This window comes from Felis catus, chromosome E2, assembly GCF_018350175.1.
Source record: "Felis catus isolate Fca126 chromosome E2, F.catus_Fca126_mat1.0, whole genome shotgun sequence".
Lineage (NCBI taxonomy): Eukaryota > Metazoa > Chordata > Mammalia > Carnivora > Felidae > Felis > Felis catus.
The window spans coordinates 10,261,349-10,270,023 of NC_058382.1; the positions used below are offsets into that span (position 1 = coordinate 10,261,349).

The 8,675-nt window shown below is 44.0% G+C and overlaps 1 long non-coding RNA gene across 1 annotated transcript; it reads left to right on the forward strand.

Moving 5' to 3' along the window:
• Positions 1-1,860: 1,860 nt before the first annotated feature.
• On the forward strand, positions 1,861-7,630 carry LOC109494670. The gene is made up of 2 exons (XR_002149657.3): positions 1,861-2,491; positions 7,355-7,630. It is a non-coding gene; the product is annotated as an uncharacterized LOC109494670 (long non-coding RNA).
• Positions 7,631-8,675: the final 1,045 nt, after the last annotated feature.

Consider the following 8,675-nt stretch of genomic DNA (forward strand, 5'->3'; position numbering starts at 1 on the left):
CCTCATGGGGTTGCTGAGAGAATTAAATGAGCTGTATCGGTTAAGTACTAAAAACTACTGCTTTGCAAACGTTGATAAACAAAATTACATGCACTCAAGTTTTAAAACATCCCATTAAATAAAGGTTTTTTTGATTACCGATCAGAGTCGTTTCCCTTGACTTTTTTTAACTTGGCATTTTTATGCATATAATCTGATTTTTAGATGTGCATTACTTTCCTTTCATTTTGTTTTGTTTTTCCGAGTTTGTTTAACCAGTCAAGTGCGTGGCCCAGGTTTTCTTTAGGCTGTCATCGCGAACCTTGGTTCCTAAATTATTTTGAGATCACTTGAGGGAACACCGGATCCCCCCACCTCAAATTACTTAATACGTCTTTTTAACTCCCAATGCGACGTTCCAGGTCGTTCCATTCTTGGAAAGACTGTGAACTGACAGCACCCAGAATAGAGAAGACTGGGTTCACTCTGGACCTAGATGTCCTTCTCTCTGTCTTTTGGAGCCTGTCAATTCTACTTTTGTGCTTCGACTCTCAGCTTAAAATCACTTCCTCAGAGCAGCCTCCCAGATTTGGTCTGACTCATCCTTTGATGAAAACAGGTACTTTATGCTAGGTGACATTGTGTTAAACATTTTTTTTTAATTTATCTAGAGAGAGAGAGGGCACCAGGGAGGGAAGGGCAGAGAGAGAGAATCCCAAGTAGGCTCTGCACTATCAGCACAGAACCGTGAGATCATGACCTGCGACTAAACCAAGAGTCAGACGCTTAACTGACTGAGCCACCCAGGTACCCTATACTAGGTGATATTCTAAAGCACGTTAAACATATGAACCCACCTAATCCTCAATATTTTATGAGTAGGTTATACAGTAAGACCTTGGTTTGCAAGCATAATTCATTCAGGAAACATGTTTGTAATCCAAAGCATGTATCAAAGCAAATTTCAAGAACCACTGGCTCAGTTGTGATCATGTGACATTCAGTATCACATACTACTCACTCCTATTGCAAGACATCGCTCGTTTATCAAGTTAAAATTAGAAATGTTTGCTCGTCTTGCGGAACACTTGCAGAACAAGTTACTCACAATAAAAGGTTTTACGTAGGTGTCATTGTTGTACTAAGCCAAGACCCAGGAAGGTTATACAGCTAGTAAGTGGCAGACTTGAGATTCAAACCCAGATAATGGGGATCAGATGACTACAACTTATTACTTCTTTATAGCACTCCACCAGGGCTTGAAGTTCTGTATTGGCATCACCATTTTATGTGTGAGCCCTTTGAAGGCAGGGGCTCTGTCTGGCTAGTTCTGCAGTCTGGCAAATGGCCCACAATAAATACTAGTTAATAAATAAATGAATGAATCCCATGCTAAACAAAGGGGATGGCCGAAAAGACACAGTCCTGTCTGAGGACTAACTCTTACCCCTTTTTCAGACGCTAGCTCATATGACCCCCTCTTCCAGGAGGCTCTCCCTAAGACGCAGGCTTGGTCTGGTGCTTCCTCTAGGTTCTCACAGCCCCATTGGGCCCTTCATCCAATCCCTGACCACCCTGGGTTGTCCCTGCCTGGTAACAGGTCTTTGTCTTCCATCAGACTGTGAACCCCCTGAGGGCAGGGCCAGGGCTATCTCAGTCACTGTCGATGTCTCCAGCACAGGTCCAAGCACAAGGCAGGGTCTCAGGCAGTGTTTTCCTTGAATGAACAATTGAACTATCAAGGAGGGTCTTCCCAGCTCTGCAATTCTTCTTCCCAGTTTGCCAGAGGGCCGGTGTTAGCAAGCCAACCACAGGAAGCAGGCTTCCCTGGGGGCAGCCGCCCCCTCACTGCCCTGCTAGCCTCCGCTCCAGGATAAATAAACAACCGAGTAAACAATTAGCTGACAGAGAGAGAAGTACCAACTGCTGGCCTGGGCCGCTGCCGAGATTTCCCAAGCATCTCCCAGAAGGGCTCCGAGGACTGGAACTCAGACCAGCCAGAGAGCCGGAGTAGGTACGAGGCAGGCGGAGCCTGGGGTTCTGGACCCCGCTCGTAGAGATACACAGCCAGAAAAATCCACTAAAGAGTTTTGCAAAGAGGTGAATGTGCTGGCGTATATTCTCTGTACATTCCTCAGAGTCTGAAAAAATCAGACAGAGGGTGGGGACCGGGTCTGCGCTTGACCAAGAAGTCAGCGAGCTCACAGCGCCTCCTACAAACCGAACAGAGGAAGCTGCCGCCAGCTGATGCCGCCGGGAGGCCAGAGAGCGGTGAACTCTTCCGCCATTGGTCGGCAGGGCAGCCAATCACGAGGAAGGAACGGGAGGCGGGGATGCTCGGATCCCCGCTCGGATTCACTGCCGGATCCCGTCTCCAGGTCAGCGGCTGAAACGAAGCGGTCACGCACTTAAAGGCTCATGGAAGGATGGATAATGAAAGAACCTCTCAATTTCTACAGACTTCGAAAATGGAAATATAACAGAGATACGGAGAAGTCCACAAATCACAAGGGTACGTACAGCTCCATGAGTAATTCACAAGGAACACACCCCCTGTGGGGCGTTTGGGTGGCTCAGTCCCTTGAGAGGCCAACTCCTGATTCCGGCTCAGGTCCTGATTTCGAGGTGGGTTAGAGTCCCGCGTCTCCGCTCATCACATTGCGGAACCTGCTTTGGATCCTCTGTCTCCCTCTCTCTGCCCCTCCCCCGCTCACGCTTGCTCTTTCTCTCTCAAAAATAAATAAACGTTAAAAAATGAAAACACACCCCTGTAACGTTCACCCAGGTAAACAGAATGCGACCAATCTCTCAGAAGCCTCCTGGTGACCCCTTCCAGTCACTCCCTCCCACGAGGAAAATCTTTATCCTGATTTCTACGGCCATAGATCAGTTTCGCCCGTTTTTACACTTTATAAAAACGGAGTTATGCAACAAGTGGCCTCTTTTAATCAACCTTGTGAGATTCCTCCAGGATACTGTGTGTACTTATCGATCGTTCATTCTCAATGCTGTGTAGTATTCCACCATGTGGATGAAATACGATGTATGTAGCCATTCTATTGTCGTGAGCATCTAGGTCATTTCCACTTTGGGACTATTGTGGGTAGTGCTGCTGTGACAGTCTAGAATACGTCTTTTGGTAAACATACGTATTCATTCCTGCTAGGTGTGTACCCAAATGAAATTGCTGGTTACAGGGCGGGCATGTACTCACCTTCCCCAAAGTGAATGTACCAATTTCCATCCCAGGAGTCAGGTGTAAGAATTTCAGCTGTCCCACCTTTTCCGTCTTTTTAATTTAATTTTGGCCATTCTAATGGTTGTTCAATCGTATCCTGTTTAGTCTTAATTTGTCTTCCTCAGTGATTTATGAGGTTGGGCGTCTTTTCATAGGTATAAAGTCCATTTGAATAGCATCTTTGGTGAAGTGCTGTTCAAATATTTTGCCCATAGTTATATATTATATATATTATATGTTATATAACATATATTATATATATATTATATAACATATATAATATATACATACATATATGCATATATATACATATATATGCATATATGTATATATATAATATAATATATATGCATGTATATATATAACATAATATATATGTGTATATATATGTATATATAATATATATACATATATAATATATAACAATGGGCAAAATATATGTTATATTATATGTTATATAATGTATATTATGTTATATAATATATATTAAATGTTATATAATATATATTATATGTTACATAACATATAATATATATTATATGTTATATAATATATATATTATATTGCCCACTGTTGTATATTATTTTCTTTAATTATTTAAAATTATGCAATACTACATGAATTTCTTGTCCTTGCAAAAAAATTAAAATACTCTAGATTAGGGGCGCCTGCCTGGGTGGCTCAGTTAGTTGAACTTCAGACTTCAGCTCAAGTCTGATCTCATGGTTCATGAGTTCAAGACCTGCCTCAAGCTCTGTGTGGATGACTCAGAGCCCAGAGCCTGCTTTGTATTCTGTGTCTCCTTTTCTCTGCACTCCCCTCCTCCCCCCCCTTAAAAATAAAGAAATATTTTTTAAAAACCTCTAGATAAAATTCAGTTTCCATGGAGAATCTAAACCCATCCCACTTACCTCTCCAGAAATGTGTTTGTTTTGTTTTGTTTTTTCCCCCAGATCTCTCTACACGCTTACACGAACGCAGCATAGTATAGTGGCTTGAGGCATTGACTCTGGAGCTGGAATGCCTGGACTAGAATCTCAACCCCACCATTTACACTAGCTGTGTGACATTGGGCAAGTTACTCAACTTCTCTGTACCTCAATTTCCTCATCTTTAAAATGGAGTTGATAGGGGTGCCTGGGTGGCGCAGTCGGTTGAGTGTCCGACTTCAGCCAGGTCACGATCTCGCGGTCCGTGAGTTCGAGCCCCGCGTCGGGCTCTGGGCTGATGGCTCAGAGCCTGGAGCCTGTTTCCGATTCTGTGTCTCCCTCTCTCTCTGCTCCTCCCCCATTCATGCTCTGTCTCTCTCTGTCCCAAAAATAAATAAATGTTGAAAAAAAAATATTTTTTAAATTAAAAAATAAAATGGAGTTGATAATATTAATACCTACTGCACGGGGTTGTTTTGAGGTTTCAATAAGCGAATCGCTTAGAAAAATACCTGGAACAGGGGTGCTTGGGTGGCTCTGTCAGTTAAGCGCCCAACTCTTGATCTCAGCTCAGGTCTTAATCTCAGGGCCATGAAATCAAGGGCTGGCTCTGTGCTGGGCATGAAGCCTGCTAAAAGAAAGAGAGAGAACTACTTTCTGTCTCTATAAATTTGCCCGTTCTAGGTACCTCATGTAAATGAAACCACACATTTGTCCATTTGTGTCTGGTTTATTTCACCCAGCATGATGGTTTCAAGTTTCCTCCACGTTGGTTGGGGGCGTGTATCAGGATCTCATTCCTTTTTAAGGTTGAGTAATGTTTCAGTGTATATATTACATCTTGTTTATCTGTTCACCTGTTACTGGACATTTGGATTTGGGGCTATTGTGAATTGTGTTGCTAGGACCATTGATGCACAGGGATTTGAAGCCCCTTTTCAGTCATTTGGAATATCTACTTAGACATAAAGTTGCCGTATCCCGTAGTAATTCTACATTTAACTTTTTTGTGCAACTGCAAAACTGTTTCCCACAGGGCCTGCACGATTTTACATTCGCAATGTGCGAGGGTTCCAGTTTTCCCACATCCTTGCCAACCCTTGTCATTATTGTTTTGGCGGTGGTGGTTTTCTTTTGTTTTTGATAATAGCCATCCTAATGGTTGTGAGGTGGTATCTCGCTGTGGTTTCCATTTGCATTTCCCTGAAGACTAGTGATGTTGAGCATATTTTCCTATGCTTATTTGCCATTTGTCTCTCTTCTTTGGAGACATTACTCTGGATATCAGTCTCTTACCAGCGAGGGGCTTTGCAAATATTTTCTTCCATTCTATGAGTTGTCTTTTCACTGTCTTGACAGGGTCTTTTGGTGCACAAAAGTTTTTAATTTTGATGCTCAGCTTTTTTTCTTCTTCCTGTGTTGCTTATGCGTTTGGTATCAGATATATCACATAACTTTTTTTTTTAATTTTTTTTTCAATGTTTATTTATTTTGGGGACAGAGAGAGACAGAGCATGAACGGCGGAGGGGCAGAGAGAGAGGGAGACACAGAATCGGAAGCAGGCTCCAGGCTCTGAGCCATCAGCCCAGAGTCTGACGCGGGGCTCGAACTCCCGGACCGCGAGATCGTGACCTGGCTGAAGTCGGACGCTTAACCGACTGCGCCACCCAGGCGCCCCAAATCACATAACTTTTAAGAAGAAAAATGTGGGGGTGCCTGGGTGGTTCAGTGGGTTAAGCGTCTGACTCTTGATCTCAGCTCAGATGATCTCAGGATCATGAGTTCAAGCCCCATGTTGGGCGTGGAGCCTATTAAAAAAAACCAAATGGTGGCAGACATTACCTTAGCCCAGTGACCAAACTCACCAAATGATCAAACTCAAATGAGACAAACTAGCATCACACGCCCTTCATGGGATACTCTGAGAAGAAACAGGATCATTCCTGTCATATTTCTGCCCCCAAATGTCAAACCTGGATCTCATCATGAGGAAACAGCAGACAAACCCAAATTAAGGGACATTTTGCAATATAACTGAAGTGGACTCTTCAAACTGTTCATGTCTTGGGGTGCCTGGATGGCTCAGTCATTTAAGCTTCTGACTCTTGATTTGGGCTCAGGTCATGATCTCTTGGTGGTGGGATCGAGCCCCGCCTTGGATTCCACATTGAGGGAGAAGCCTGCGTAAGATTCTCCCTCCTTCTTCCCCTGCCCCACCCCGTTCATTCTCTTTCTCTCTAAAATAAAATAAAATAAAATAAAATAAAATAAAATAAAATAAAATAAGGAATTTAAGAAACACAACAGCTGAACATAGGGGAAGGAAGGGAAAATAAGATAAAAGCCTGGAGTCTGTGTCTCCGTCTCTCTCTCCCTGCCCCTCCCCTGCTCACGCTTTGTCTCTCTCTGTCTCTCAAAACTAAATAAACATTAAAAACATTTTTTGGGGGGGCGCCTGGGTGGCGCAGTCGGTTGAGCGTCCGACTTCAGCCAGGTCACGATCTCGCGGTCCGTGAGTTCGAGCCCCGCGTCAGGCTCTGGGCTGATGGCTCAGAGCCTGGAGCCTGTTTCCGATTCTGTGTCTCCCTCTCTCTCTGCCCCTCCCCCGTTCATGCTGTCTCTCTCTGTCCCAAAAATAAATAAAAAACGTTGAAAAAAAAATTTTTAAAAAACCATTTTTTTTGAATCGCTCCAATACATACGTACATAGAGTAAATGGGGCACGATGTCAGCTAATCATGGATCTAGGCGAGTAAACACTGGAGTTCGTTGTCCTAACTTTACAACTTTTTTTTGTAGACATGAAAATTTTCTACACACAAAGCTGGCACAATGAATTTAAGATCAAATGGTACACTATGGAGATATCTCTCCACAACATCCTTTGTGTCTCCAACAACGTGTCAACGCATACACGTTTCTCTCATTCCTTTTTTTTTTCTTTTTTCTCTTTTTTTAATTTGAGAGGGAGAGGGAGACACAGAGAGAATCTTAAGCAGACTCCAACTCCATGCAGAGCCCCACGTGGGGCTCAATCCCATGACCCTGGGATCATGACCCGAGCTGAACTCAAGCGTCTGATACGCAACCGACTGAGCCACCCAGGCACCCCTCTGTCAACTTAACTACTGCCTAATATTTTGTTATGTAGCTGCACATAAACTAACTGACTTTTCCCCTCACGATGCATACTTTGACTCTTTCCAGTTTTTCCCCAGGGCAAGCATACCGTCATGATCTTGCAAAGGGAAGGATCATTTCAAAATCCATACGAGAGTGGAAGTGTTAGGATTGCTCCTTCTTTCCGTGTCTCTGGAATATCGCCTTTAGACTCCAAACCACCCAGGCATGAGATTCCTGAAGGCAGAGACAGAATCTGTTCCCCTGCAAACCGCACGAGGGACCCCAGGCCAGAATCATCCAGCTGAACTCCCGAACTCCTGACCCACAGAAACTGTGTGAGATAAAATAATATTTACTGTTTCCTAGGTGATTTTAAAATTCATGGATACAATGTCCTTTTTCCCCCTGCCCGACCGTGAGTGAATGTGGTCAGAGTGGGGGACAGTGTGTTTTTCTTGATAACCGTTCATTCATTCATTCATTCACTCACTCATTCATCCAGCAAATGTTTTTGGAACACCGGACTCATGCCAGGCACTGAGCTAAGCGCTAGACGTCAAGGCTGGGACTAAGGTGAGCCAGGCAAGGTGTCCAGGGAACAAACCTCAAGTAAGTGCTGACTTTCAGACTCTTGCAAGGGCAGGGTCATCACCTAAGAGTGAGTGCCTTTTTTTTTTTTTAAGGTTTTATTTATTTATTTATTTAACTTATTTATTTTTGAGAGACAGTGCGAACAGGGGAGGGGCAGAGAGAGAGGGAGACGGAGAATCCCAGGCAGGCTCTGCGCTGCCAGTGCAGAGCCCTACGTGGGGCTCGAACTCAAGAACCCGAGAGACCATTACCTCCGTTGAAATGGAGAGTCGGACGCTTAACTGACTGAGCCACCCAGGCACTCAAGAGTGCCTCTTTAATTTTATATCCTGGGCACCTTGCTTACCTTCTCTCAATCCCAACTTTCCTAGAGATACAGCAGTGCACCAGATAGAAATGATCCCTAACCTTTTCGTGCCAATGTGTTGGTGCTTCTGCTAATACCACGTTTTGAGTTTACATTGTTCTATGATATGTGTTTTTTTTAATATTTTTATTTCTTTTTGAGAGACAGAGCAAGTGTGGGGGGGGCGGGGAGGGACAGATCAGGGACTCCCAGAACCACAGTACTCAGGCTCCTCTTATGAGGGCTTGTGACGAATATTCAGAGGGGGGGATTTTAACATTACAATGAAACTGAGGTCACTGTTGAGCACTTTCTGATTCATCCCCACAGGCATCTCATCCACAAATGTTTCTTTCCCCAGTCCAGCAACTCGTTAGTTAATTTCCAAAAGAGGAATTTGACAGGTAGGCGGAAGCTCTGGGAGCTTGCTGAGCTTAGGAAGTCAGTCCTGAGTTCAGGGAGTCAGAG